Source organism: Mya arenaria, chromosome 3 (assembly GCF_026914265.1).
Source record: "Mya arenaria isolate MELC-2E11 chromosome 3, ASM2691426v1".
Classification (NCBI taxonomy): domain Eukaryota; kingdom Metazoa; phylum Mollusca; class Bivalvia; order Myida; family Myidae; genus Mya; species Mya arenaria.
The window spans coordinates 43,979,106-43,994,268 of record NC_069124.1 but is presented as its reverse complement, the minus strand read 5'-3'; the positions used below and the strand labels follow the sequence as shown (position 1 = coordinate 43,994,268).

General features: G+C 33.2%; 1 protein-coding gene across 3 annotated transcripts in view; it reads right to left on the bottom strand.

Moving 5' to 3' along the window:
- The window catches only part of LOC128227529 (protocadherin-11 X-linked-like), a 49,962-nt gene extending 35,118 nt beyond the window's left edge, over positions 1–14,844 (bottom strand). The window contains exon 1 of one of the 3 annotated variants that reach the window (XM_052938160.1): positions 14,686–14,844. The gene's annotated coding sequence lies outside the window, so the exon portion shown is untranslated. Of the gene's footprint in view, positions 1–6,797; positions 6,845–6,908; positions 6,998–14,685 lie in introns of those variants that run through there. The other 2 variants (XM_052938159.1, XM_052938161.1) reach the window with 2 other exon arrangements.
- Between the last annotated feature and the right edge of the window lie 319 nt (positions 14,845–15,163).

The following is a 15,163-nucleotide window of genomic DNA, read 5'->3' as shown; positions in this document are numbered from 1 at the left end:
AAGTGTCAATAGCAAATTTTATCATCGGCTTCTGCAATGGCACCAAATGTTATCTTAATCACATTCAACAACAATGGGGACTGGAGAAAATGCAGAAGTTGATGCAAAAACACAATAGTTTGACAGGGGTACTCTAATTTTCTTGAAATTTGAGAAGATTCCTGCTTTTATCAAAATACTATAGTTACAGATGTCCAAATTTATAGTTCCATAAAAATAGGTTTTATTTCAAAATAATTGTTTTTCCAATGCATGTAATTGACTTTTCTATCTTTGTACAAGATAAAATATAAATGATTCAAGTTTATTTTTGTTTCGGAAATGGAAAATATTTGATCATTGGCAATTGATATTGATTTCAGTTTTCTTTGAAATAGGTGCATGGTGCTTGAATATTGATCAATTTAATTGGGACTTCTATTTTCAAATTATGGATAGTAATGTATGCCCACCAAAAATCATTATAAAAAAGCCTACTCTTCATCAAAATGATATTTAACAAAACAAACATTGTGGTTTTTCACTTTAAACCATATCAAATGTTTCATTTAATACAATAATAAAACGTTTCTGCCTTTTAATGTCGTTGATATTAGTATCTGATGATTTCAAGTCCGAAAATAGTTCATTTCTCTGAAAGCATGAACACTTAAACCATGGTCAAGTGTTTCGTTTTCTTTTCTCTTTTTTCAAAAAAAGAACCTTTTACACCCAAAAATGAAAAAATTCATTTTTTCACCCATCAATGGCCACTTATCTGGAGGCCCAATGTGACCTGATATAAATCAAACAAAATTTCAAATAATTAAAATAGACTTAAACTAATCATCCTTAAGTTTTAATTGGTTACTGGATACCTGAAGAAGCTTTTTTATGGGTATCTTGAAACATTATTGCTGAAGCTCGACACCTCACAAAAGTGCCCTGAAGCAAACGCCGAAACTTGACTGAAAAAGGGGTATGTATGTATGGTATGTATGGTATATGTGTGTGTGTGCGTGTGCGTGTGGGCATGTGCGTGTGTTTGTATGTATGCATTTCTTTAGAGGATAACCTGTTAAAGTGCAAGCACTTATTTCCAACGGGGTCCTTTGTTTTTTTTGCTGAAGGGACAACACGCAGTAGAGACAACACGCTGAAGAGACAGTGGTGGGATACAAGGAAGTCCAGGTGTGATACCCTACCCTTTTTCACTGAAACCCCTTTGTTCTTTTACGTGCTCGATGTAAAGCACTGATACACGGGGTACAACTTTCCTGGGTTAATTGAACCAGTACTGAGTACACCACTTTTCCAAGCACTACCCTTTCAATGCCGAGTGCCAGTCTGAAGGGAGCTACTTGTACCAACTCTTAATGCCTTTTGGTATGACGTGGCCAGGGTTCGTAGGCGGAACCTTAACCACTAGGCCACGGAGACGGTGACATGACTTGACAATTGTTCAAGCCAGAGTTATGGGCCTTGTTATACATGTGCATATTTTCACTTATAACGATATGTAACACTAGTTTCATTTGAAAATCTTGCGCTGCTTTAAAAGTTATTGCGTTGAGCACGATGATGATGTAAGACAACGCCTTCGCCATGCATGGCAATGCGGACACAAATGACACCAAAGCTATGACAATATTTAATCTTTTTTTATTCGAAAAAATAGAAAAAGCTAAAACACTGAAGATATGGCTGCAAACATATATGTATCATACAATAAGGAAAGTTATTATAGTTCCAAAACTCACCTGTAGAAAATCCATTTTATAAAAAGAAAATTTCTTTAAAAGCTGAGACAGAATCACAAGACATTTGGAGCCAAATGCAAAAGGAAATTTCTTGCTAAAAATGAGTCCCCTGGATTCTGAACAATTATGATGGACAGGTTTCTTTATTTTCTGCAAATTAAATTTTATTGCCTTCCCATTAAGAAGAAAAGGCCAACCACTGGTCAATGATAATGATAATTTCTCTAATTACTGACCCCCTCTCTATTGGCACTGAATGCATGGGTTCTTCTCCAAATTAGCAGCACTGAATATTCAGGCAACTTAAAAGGCTAGATAAATTTTTTCTTTAGATTCTCATCCTAAATTGTTTAAAAAAAATTGTGGTATAGGTGGGTATAAAATTTATTTGAAATACAAAAAATCAGAAATGCTTAAATTTGAGATTCATTTCCCTGATTATCAATCATTTCTCACAAAGACAAAAATTTTGTTCAATGGACAAGCATTTATGACATAAGGTTTCTGAGACAGCAATTAGAGAAGGGATGAGATTATTGGGAAAAACACATCTGGCCTAATTTTGCCATAACCACAATGGCCACAGTCTGACCGGGGCGAAAATGGCACCAACTGCCGTAGAGCAACAAAATATCCCCGTTTTAGTGCGCTTTTATTGTTGTTCATGGCAAAACAACAGTGATAGCAACAACACTGATTGAAACAAGGTAGCATTTTGAGTACCCAATAAAAATGGTATCAGTAAAAGTGAGAGTTTGATTGGTGTAGCCCCATGGTTTACAAGGGCTAAGATGGCACAGCCATTGAAGGCTTATCAGCTCATCTCATATGCTGTTAATTTATCAGCAGATATTATTACTAGGTTGGTGTGAAAGATGGGTTTGAATTAATTAGGGGGAGGATCGAGAAGATTAATTCTTATATAGTATACTGCAACACAAGGAAAGGTAGAAATTATCTGGAGCGTCTCAATAAAAAAATCAAATAACTCCAAGCTATGATGCCAAAAATATGAGACTTTTTTTGTACTAACAACATATTGATCACTACCTAAAACTTCCCAAATTGAGTAGCTGTACATGCAAGTACAGTAAAATCCATCACTTCGGATAAAACTTCCCCAAAACCTGGTGTCAATGTTACATTAAAGGCCACATACATTTTCAATATGTTTTGAATAAAATTTATTGTTTGAATACACTTTTGTGAGCTAAGGCATGCTTTAGGTGAAAATTATTTCATATTTGTAAGAATTGTTGTACAATAATGAAGTAATTCTTAGTTTCCGAAAAACTTAGGAGAAAAATTTCAAAAAGTGATGCCAAGAATGTAACCAATCATACTTCCACTATTAAATTAATGGAAGTCCTGAGCGTCCTCGAAACTGAACTAACCATTAATTGAATGGAAAATAAGGAACATTTTGGACAATGCATTGCAATTCTTAAAATGAAAAAAATACCCCACTAAAATATTTCAGTGCATTTCAACTGAATAATAGATTTAATGTGAAATATGAAAGATAGCAGATTATTTTTGTATGACGCTAAAAGCTGTAAATAAATCATTCATTTCCGACATGACAACTTTTTCTGCCATAAAATAGAAACTGAAACCAAAGTTTTCTGTCTACCCTTTTTGCATCTGTCAAAGTTGCAATTACTTCATCTGTCAATTAAGAACGATGTCATCATTAATGGATTAAATGAAATATTTGTGCCGGTATAAAACTCATTGGGTTAAGCCGACATGAACATTAGACCCCTTAAATCTCCGATGTCACATTTTTGTAATTTACTAATTATATATGTCATTTAATACTTTAAAATATTTCAACTAATCAGATTATATGTCCGTCATATTGCAATGTATTTAAGGTTAATTGCCCTAATATGATTTTCATTTCAATAATTTTTATACCGCCAATATTTTTTTATTAAAATTCAGTACATTTTTTGCATCAACCAAGATCTTATATCAAAATGTTCTCTTAAAAATTTCTAAAGCAATTCAAGACTCTTTTATACAATATATACAATTGTGCTTCAATTCATAAACTTCTTAAAGGTATTTCATATTTTTACTTAACAATTATGATGGCATTATCCTAACCATGCAAACTTCAGTTTAGACCAAAACGCTTTCAGTCATTAGTCTAATAGCGCATGAAATGTCCTAAAATTGCTTTTAAACATTATTGTAGTGTTGTCATTAGAGATTTTATCAGAAGTTTGTATTAAGACAATAGTTGACCAAGGAGAAAGGTGGCGGATCGGTAAACCACAATACAACCAAAAACCAAACTTAGATATCAGATGTCCCTTTTAAGTGTACAACTGTCTCCAAGAAAATAATTAATTTTAGGCTCAATAGATCTTATTTTCATTCTCAGTTCATTATAAAAAAACACACAATTTAATGCCGTAACACTTTTACTTAATTATAATTAAATAAAATAAAACTGATACAAGATAAACATCTGCATAATGTATCCTACTGGTAGGACCACAAAAGATAGCGCTATTCGGCATGACCACAAATTTGAGACTGCTATTTCATAAGGAGAGCTCTATAAAAGCTTCCAAAAGAGAGCTCTATATTTCATAAGACAACAGGCGATTCTTAGATTACTATTTCATAGGACCACAAAAAAGAGCACTATTTCATAGGACCTCAGAGATAGCACTATATAGAACCCCAGAAGATAGAGAGAAGTTTGGTATGGCCACAGGCGAGTCTCAGAGACATTGGGTATGGCCACAGGCGAGTCTCAGAGATATTTGGTATGGCCACAGGCGAGTCTCAGAGATATTTGGTATGGCCACAGGCGAGTCTCAGAGATATTTGGTATGGTCACAGGCGAGTCTCAGAGATATTTGGTATGGCCACAGGCGAGTCTCAGAGATATTTGGTATGGCCACAGGCGAGTCTCAGAGATATTTGGTATGGCCACAGGCGAGTCTCAGAGATATTGGGTATGACCACAAAAGAAAGAGCTATTCAGTAGGCCTACAGAAAAAAACTTTTTTGGAAGGAGTGCAGAAGAGAGAGCCTTGAGAAGAGAGAGCCTTGAGAAGAGAGAGCCTTGAGAAGCGAAAGCTTTGAAAAGAGAGCGCTATATATTCCACAGTACCACAGAATATAGCAGTCTATTTGGTACGACCAAATAGGAGCACTATAAATATAACTTATCAAGGCAATGGCCTGCTTTTTAAAAGATGATAAGATTTAGTTAACTAATAGCACAGTGTAGTAAAAGAAAAACAGTTTCAAGAAGTCAACGTATTTATAACTGATCTTTTTAGATAAAAAATTTCAATGAAATGGCTATATATACATACATGTAGCTACCCAAAAGTGCCCTTTGCAAGAAGCAAATCTAAGAAGACCTTTCCTGTAATGCGCTGTTTGAAAAGAATTTTTCAAGTAAAGCTTAAAGTTACATAACCTTGATCATAAAGTTTTTCCCCAAAGTTGAGTTTCCTTTCAAAAACAAAACAAGCTAATGTTGCATGTAGTGTGACCTTCATCTAATTTACCTTAAAGTACAATTTTCAGGTTAACTTTTCACGAAAAATACTGTTTGACCATCACGACACAGATAGTTAAACAACCTTTTAAATACAATGTAGGATTCCAAATTAATGACTGATGTTTTCCCCTAGTCTAACCCTTCATTAAGCATTGTCAATACCTGAAAGCTTACTCAAATTACCGAACAGTTTCGTAAAACATTGCCGTATTTTCATGGTTCGCCGATTCTATTTTTTGTATTATGATTTTTCATAAATGAGTAAGACTCCTAGGCGACAAATTTCGTAAAGTTTTAAAAACAAATTGGAAAAAAGTCATTTCGATGTTAATCTACCATTTACTAATACATTTTGAATTTTAACCGCATTTTAAGTTCATTAGGATGTATAACACATGGGCTAATCTTTACATTTGGTCTTTAGAACACTAAAGATGAGAAACGTTTTAACAATTTTAACTCAATGCTGTTACGCGACCATAAAAATCGCGATACACGGATGGTGAAAAGAGGTTGGGTCAGAGTGCGAGGTGTCACACCGATAATGAGTCCAACGTAATAACGATCTTTAAGATACAGAGTTCTTAAATTTGCTTTTAAGCTGATTCATACTATGACAGTGTTTCTTAAATGATTCATTTTTGTTGAGGTTTTGTTTAAATACCAGAAACAAAATCTTATGAAGGAAGTAAGAAGAACTGCAAAAATATTTTAGTGGTCAACATAATATTTTGTCTAATGAAAAGGCAGTATAATTCAAACTTGCCAATACATTAATGTTAGTAAATCAGCAGTCAGCCGTTACTGATTGTAATCAGGAGAATCAGTAGATATTAACAGTGTTAATAGGTAGTTTACACAATAGTATGTAGACCACTAAAACTTTAGGTCAATGATTTTTTAGACAATGCCAAATTTGTGCACCTAACATTGACACTGCAAATGACACCAAAGTGATGGTAACACATCAATGGCAATAGAAAGGTACAAAGCAGTCTCCAGGTTGCAAGGTTTTTAATTTTGAATCGGGCAAGCTAATAAAAGGAAAAACTTAAAACGAAGAAAATAATGGTGGTAGCACAATATATAATATATAGAAAGGTGAAGAACAAGAAATGTAGCCATACATCCAGTAAGGCGAGATAGATAAGTGAATTTAGTCATATCAAAGTTTTACTTCGACTTTCTATTTACTTTTTTTGTATACAAATAACAAAAAACTTACTGTATTTATTTTGTCAAATCATACCTATACAATCTTTCCTAAGTATCTGTTTGTGCTGATTTTCATAAAGAAAACTTGTGGTTTGTGCTTACAGCCCTAGGATTTTAACAAATCAACATCATAATAGCATTCACCCATTAAACGCTATGATTTTAACCATTATTTCCTATTCCCATAAAATAAATTGACTTTATAGACTAATAAAACGCCTTAAGAAACATAAAAACATAAACATAAATCCATGATTTCAAGTTACATTTAGGAACGATTAATAAACATATTATATAGAAACTATATATACCCTGAATAATACATATACTGCATTTTGTATTAATCCTCCAAATTTCCATATCCAAAACTGTTAAGAAAATGATACTTTTTATAATACCATCAATGAATAAAAAAAACTCACATCAAGTTCTTCCATTTTACAGCTGCCAATAAAAGTCCATTTACAGAGTGATAAAGCACTTTGGCACTGTCAAAACTACCACTCCAAACTTCTCCAAAACTCTTAATAACTGCCAAAGCACGTGATTCAAAATGTTTAATTACATTGTAAATTAGATCTTTATCAGTCAACTGTTTTAGACATTGGCTCTGGCTTGGTTGTCATATTAAGAAAAGGTCCACTGAATTCAAATTCCATTGCACCCCGTGCTAAGCATATCTATATCTGCTAAAAATCTGTCTACTTCATTACAAAGAATGACATGGCTTGTTAATTAAACTACTGCTTAATTAAGATCAGAACTATGATAGTGATTGATATAAGAAATTATAAACAATGAATATTAAGAAAGAAATTTTAGACCAGCAATAACTCTAGAAGATTAGTTCTATCAAGTGTTGGCCGGACTTCCATGAGGAGCCGCATTTTTGGCAAAAGAATTGCAGAACATTACTTCTTATTTTCATTAACCACAACGTACGTAATATTCAATGCTAAATGGATAATGATGTGTCAACTTTTCAGATTCTCAATGTCTAAAATTGAATACAAGTGAGTGAGTGGTCATCTTATTTTTCAAGCAAAATCCTCTTATAAATTATTATATTTTAAAATTGTCAAGGATACACTGAATGTCAAGATAAAAGAGTTCTGTGTTGTTTACAATTTTCTGCAACCATGAGATGACATTTGCATACATTTGCCAAATATGTGTTACAGTTGAGCTGTCATACCACAAAGAAAGTTCTATGTCCCAATGTTGTGAATATCACAGGGAAAAGATAGTTTTATGTACCATTGTTGTCAATTTCACAGGAAAAAGAAATTTCTATGCCCCAATGTTGTCAATACCACAGGGAAAAGATAGTTTTATGCCCCAATGTTGTCAATATCACAGGGAAAAGAAAGTTCCATGCCCCAATGTCAATATCACAGGGAAAAGATAGTTTTATGCCCCAATGTTGTCTATTTCACAGGGAAAAGAAAGTTCTATTCCCAAATGTTGTCAATATCACAGGGAAAAGATAGTTTTATGCACCAATGTTGTCAATTTCACGGGGAAAAGAAATTTATATGCCCCAATGTTGGAAAAGAAAGTTCCATGCCTCAATGTTAATATCACAGGGAAAAGAAAGTTCAATGCTCCAATGTTGTCAATATCACAGGGGAAAGAAAGTGCTACTTGCCCAAATGTTGTCAATATCACAGGGAAAAGAAAGTTCAATGCTCCAATGTTGTCAATATCACAGGGAAAAGAAAGTTCAATGCCACAATGTTGTCAATATCAAAGGGGAAGGAAAGTTCAATGCCCCAATGTTGTCAATATCACAGGTAAAAGAAACTCAGTATATGCCCAATGCTGTCAATATCACAGGGAAAAGAAAGTTCAATGCCCCAATGTTGTCAATATCACAGGGAAAAGAAAGTTCAATGCCACAATGTTGTCAATATCACAGGGAAAAGAAAGTTCCATAACCAATGTTGTCAATATCACACAGGGCAAAAAATGTTCAATGCCGCAATGCTGTCAATACTACAAGGAAAAGAAAGTGCAATGCCCCAATATTGTCAATATCACAGGGAAAAGAAAGTGCAATGCCCCAATGTTGTCAATATTACAGGGAAAAGAAAGTGTTACTTGCCCAAATGTTGTCAATGTCACAGGGAAAAGAAAGTTCAATGCCCAAATGTTGTCAATATCACAGGGAAAGGAAAGTGCTACTTGCCCAAATGTTGTCAATGTCACAGGGAAAAGAAAGTGCTACTTGCCCAAATGTTGTCAATATCACAGGAAAGGGAAAGTTGCTACTTGCCCAAATGTTGTCAATATTACAGGGAAAGGAAAGTGCTACTTGCCCAAATGTTGTCAATGTTACAGGGAAAAGAAAGTGCTATGCCCAAATGTTGTCAATATCACAGGGAAAAGAAAGTGCGTCTTGCCCAAATGTTGTCAATGTCACAGAGAAAAGAAAGTTCAATGCCCAAATGTTGTCAATATCACAGAGAAAGGAAAGTGCTACTTGCCCAAATGTTGTCAATGTCACAGGGAAAAGAAAGTTCAATGCCAAAATGTTGTCAATATCACAGGGAAAGGAAAGTGCTACTTGCCCAAATGTTGTCATTGTCACAGGGAAAAGAAAGTGCTACTTGCCCAAATGTTGTCAATATCACAGGGAAAAGTAAGTTCAATGCTCCAATGTTGTCAATATCACAGGGAAAAGAAAGTTCAATGCCCCAATGTTGTCAATATCAAAGGGAAAAGAAAGTCCAATGCCACAATGTTGTCAATATCACAGGGAAAAGAAAGTTCAATGCCCCAATGTTGTCAATATCACAGGGAAAAGAAAGTTCAATGCTCCAATGTTGTCAATATCACAGGGAAAAGAAAGTTCAATGCCCCAATGTTGTCAATATCACAGGGAAAAGAAAGTCCAATGCCACAATGTTGTCAATATCAAAGGGAAAAGAAAGTTCAATGCCCCAATGTTGTCAATATCACAGGTAAAAGAAACTCAGTATATGCCCCAATGTTGTCAATATCACAGGGAAAAAATAGTTCAATGCCCCAATGTTGTCAATATCAAAGGGAAAAGAAAATTCAATGCCCCAATGTTGTCAATATCACAGGGAAAAGGAAGGTTTAATGCCCCAATGTTGTCAATATCACAGGGAAAAGAAAGTTCAATGCCCCAATGTTGTCAATATCACAGGGAAAAGAAAGTTTAATTTGCCAATGTTGTCAATATCACCGGGAAAAGGTGAGAATTTCGTTATATTTTACAACAATTATTTTAAATACCAGCCACTTTTCATCAGATTTATTCATATGCATACATATATTGTTTAGACCATTTTTTTGCTTATTTTCATGTTTTTGGTGTACAAACATAATGTTCGTTTTCTTAAAATTCAATTAGAAAAAAGGCAAAGATGAAAACTGTTACTGAGATGCTTAATGAATATGGCTCCATAACACATCACAGAAATGAGTCACATGCTTTTTATTAAGACAACCATCAAATATCATAATACCATCTATACAGGAAACTCAGCTGGGAGAAAAACAAATAAATTAAACGCTGATCAATAAATTAACACAATTATTCCTTATACCAGGTGCTGCATGTTTGCATATAAGGCGCAATGTTTAACAGCAACTCCTTGTTTTAATCAAAATCATAGCTTATCTGTCAGATCAAATCAAAAACACTCATAGATGGACAAGAATCAAGATTACGGGAAGGCTCGATTGTTGGGAGAATTTTATCAGTTTGATAACCACTGATCCCTTAAAACGGGACCATTTTTAAGAACAAAAAGCGTGCAACATTGACTTAGGGATTTGTAAAAGATTTATCTTATAAGATCAAATACAATTTTGAGTAGTTTAATTCAAGTAATGGACTTGAAACATATTATTATCTAATAAGATCAATGCACAATTTGTGTACAAATGACTTCGTCAAAATATTTCTTCAGAAACTAGAAACTTCACAATAAGGTTGCATTTGAAACAGTAGACTGTGATTAACATTGTCATAGTAAACATGTGTACCAAATTTCATCAATATCTTGAAAAAAAAATCAAGTTATGTGGTGTTTTTTTGAATATATATAGAAATGACCAAAGTAGGACTCGAACCCACAACCCCAGGGATAGACATGCCTAGCTGGGAAAAAACATTGACCTTAATGATTTAGCTAGCAGAACAACCGTCATAAAGATTCTTCGAAAAAACAAACTAAAAAAAATGACCAAAAAAAAATCATTCATAATGTAGCAATCCTAAATTGACATTCTGTTTGTAATACAATTATGAGCAGAACTTTTCAGATTCAATTATTAAGTACAATAACAAATGCCCGTTGTCTTTAAACTTCAAACATAAAAGAGGCTGGATGCAATTCAGTGACTGTAAAGGACTAGTATCAGGATGCTCCAAAAATATTCTGATGAAGCAATCCTAAATTAACATTTTGTGTGTAATGAAATAAATGGCAGAACTTTCCAAATTCAATTTAGTACAATAAAAAATGCCCATTGTCTTAAAACTTCAAACAAAAAAGAGGCTGGATGCAAGTCACTGTAAAGGACAAGTATCGGGATGCTCCAAAAATATTCGGAAATCAAAGCTATCTTATTACGCATCAACAATAGCAATTTACATTACACCACTGTCATAGCCTAATTAAATAAGCAGCTCATTAGGGAAAGTGGTCAGTCATTTAGGGATGCCTTTTTTATGCAAATTTATGCAAATTAGAGAGATAATTAAATTGCAAGATCACAGAATGTATTCACTTAACAGCTCATCTTGCTGTAGGCTTGTTAACGTTAAGACATTAACTTTCGGAGACGAGAAAGGTCTATCTTTCGTAAAATTATGCGTCACTTAAGAAGATTTTACACGGTCTCGGAAAATTAGTTAGATCACTTTTCAATGATGAGTTTAAGTCTGATGTACTAGGACTGTTTAATCAGATTGAAACATGCATAATCCGAGAAATGACATGGGCTAAATGGATTTGGGAGAAAATGATGTCATTACCGCCCAAATCTAATTGTCCGTTGGATGACGAAGGTGAATGTTACACTCATTTCCCTATTGCATGAGAATCTTTCTGCATTAAAGAAAAAATTAAAGTTGCATTATTATAGATCATGACTTTTCAGAGTCGTTTTGTATATGACTCGTTAAAACACAAATTCAAAACTAATATGCTATTGGCCAGTACCTTGTGAAAGACCAGGGCGGCCTTTTTTCAATAAAATATCTTAGTTATTAACCCAACGCTGTGTTAAGAGTGTTCAGGGACACCCCTAATGTAACAGGGCATAATCTTTGCAATAAATGTTCTTATGATATTTTATGGAAACAGAGTTGATGCAAAAATGGGGTTACTCGTGGAAATATAATATATTATATGATTTTAAGCCTTATGATCAGCTCAATTGAAATGCGACCAAGAACTTCAAAATAGTTTCCATAAATTTGCCTATGATTTGGTCAGAAAATACAGAAGCCTAATTTCAAAGCAGACACAAAGTAGGTTTGTGCACATACATTCTGACAAGCATGACACAGTTGTTAAACCATTTGATTATTAAATGTCATCATTCAAAATGGGAAGCTATCATTAATTATTCACCATTAGGACAGTAAATATGGATTATATAAAAAATTATGTTTTGATTATTATCGCAAAAACTTCAAAGAAGAATTCTATGTTTATAGGTCACAGGAAAGGTTATGTACTTCAAAATGTTTCATTATTTGGAAAATATCTGATCAATTATCCCATGTTTACAGAAATGGACCATTATTATATCTTTAAGAGACCCATGGTACATGGCATTATTTCCACAGCTCAAAATTAGCAGGACAATTCCATTTGCTAATGAAGAGCAATATTTTTCGAGACTCATTATTAGTTAATAAATTCCAAAAAAATAGCTTTATCCATTAGCTCAATAGTCAATATCCTTCCTTTATGAATCATTCTTTTCTTGTCAATAATATTTCTTTCAAGCAATTTACTGGTCATAATTTCATTCCCTTAACCTTTCGAAAAAGTTCTTTTCAACGTTTCATTTTTTCATACAAAAATGCAATATCTGTCATTGATAATGCATTAGAAATAATATTTCTTCTCTTATTCATCATAACCAAATATTGACAGAAGAAAATACTTAAGTCAAAGAAGAGAAGTGTGTAACGTTTTTGGAATAATAAGGTCGCTTCACCTTAAATCAACAATGACACAATGTCGTCGTGTGAATTTGGCAACAAAGACGATGGTCCATGATAGAGACTTCTTTATCAACAAAGTCAACAATGGCTTTCTTTTTCTACAACGAGTAATTCTCATTCAACTTCCCTCCTATTGCATTTCTCAAAAATATTATGTTGTCCTTACAAATAAAGCCTCGCTTCCTTGTCGATCATTTTCCCCTTTATTCATTTCACTTTCACTCTGGTACAAGCTTACAATCAAGGACAAGGTGTCTTAAAAATGCACTAGCAGTATTTATTTACAGTATTTTCTGTTATTTTTTCATTCAAAATTAAATAGGATTGACACACATGAAATGTTTTTATTATTTACATTAAGACATATCATCATAAATTATTATTGCCATACTTTAAAGTTACACGCACAATTTCAGCAGATAGTGATCACTCTGAGGGCATTAAATCGCTGTAATATCACAGAGATGTGAGCTCTTTTAACTTTGACAACATTATTATATTTATATCAAACTGTCAACTTGATTTATAAAGACATCAATGTTTTTGAGACCACAACATAAAAAGTTCACTTATGTCTTAATAACGCTAAGTTTGTTTTAACATCACCAGGATTTGCAATATATAAAACAATAAAACAATAATATTACTCATTGTATTCAGTAGTTCATATAATCTGAGTGCTTAACGCCCACATGTTTGTATACAAATTATGTTAATGCCATTTTGAAAAAAAATCACTATCATCATACACAAATTGTAAGTGACAAGTCATACAGTGACTGAGTTGCAGTGTGCAGCTGATGGACAGCTGATATGCACAGCCCAATGGCTATAAGGAGGACAAGAGAAAGAATATTTTGGTCAACCAAAGTTGTGTGCCATTTTGTCCAAGTTAAGTATTAATAGTCAATAAATGTATTTTCTTACACAGAATCCCATTCTGATTATCATAAAACAATAAAATCCCTAAAATATTATCAAGAATTACAACTGGAATTGTTAAAAAAAAAAAAAAAAATGAGTGACCAGGGGCTGTGATTACAAACAGTTTCAAGTCTGAGTTGAACAGACTCCAGACTCAAAATTTCAAATCTTCATTTCATTTGAACTTTCCTTCTAGAAAAGGATTGATTGTGATTTTTGCACATTATAGTACTATTTGAGTTTTTTTACTTTCATTACGCTTTGTTGTTGTTGTAAAAAAAGGAACAAAGATGATTTTTGTTCCTTCATAAAAATGTTTTTCTGAGTCTGAGTCTAGACATGGATTTGAGACTGTTCATAATCATTGCCCCAGGAGCTGTGACTATGAACACTTTCAAGTCTAAGTTCACTCAGACTCAAGTGACAAAACTGCAAATCTTCACTTCATTGCAACTTTCCTTCTAGTTGAGTTTTGAAATTGAAATTTGCAACAGTTCACTTTTTTTTTGGTACAAAGAATGAAACAGAGGTGATTTTTTAGTAATTTGATAAAAGTGCTTTTCTGAGTTTATACTTGGTTTTGAGGCTGGTCTTAACCATAGCCTCTGGTCCAAACCCACAAACAGTTATAACTATGATTGGACATTTTTAAAAATAACTTACAAATGTAATAGCAAAAATTTGCAAATTTAAGATGTTCAAGTATGCGCAAAATTATTAAAGCTAAAAGTTTAAACTTTAATGAACAAAATGCATCCATTTTACATACTTTTGCATGATGGATATACCAGTATCTAGCTAGTTAAAACAGCTGTATTTAGCTAGGTAAAACAGCTGTATTATAATTAAGCTGTACATGTAAAATACTTTGAATATAATTTAAAATGAACATTTATATTAGCTCTTACAAATTGTTGAATTATCCAAGCACTTATGACTCCCTTTATCGTGTTAAAAGCATGTATATATACATATTGCATATAGTAAATTAAAAAGTAAAATTGTGAAAAGTATCTATCAAAATTAGAAAACAATGACAATAAAACAGAAAATAACATTACCATGAAATGTGAAAATCCAGTGATATAATCTGTTTACATTTGACGTTTCATATTAAAATGTTTGTCACTTTGAGAAAGCATTCACATGTAACACTTTTTAAAACACTAATAATCATTCAAATATTGTCCTTATTAATGCCTTTTAAAAACAATTTATAAGTTTACCTTATTAAACGCATAGACATACGAAACATTAGCAATATATTGAGAAATACCAACAATACATTGTAAATAATGGGTAGAATATCAATTGCCGTTAACTTATTATCAGCTCATCACACAGCAGTGAATGTTTCAGCTTAGCTCCTCCTACTTTTGAGGTGAAGCAGGTCATGTGATACTGTGCTGCATTCTGAATGGCTGAAATGGCAGGCTGATGAAGCTGACTGGGAAACTCTGCATGACTTAATGAGGTTGCTGCAAAGATAGAGGTAGAACTGATATAGTTGGGTTTTACTGTTAATAAATCATTATTGCA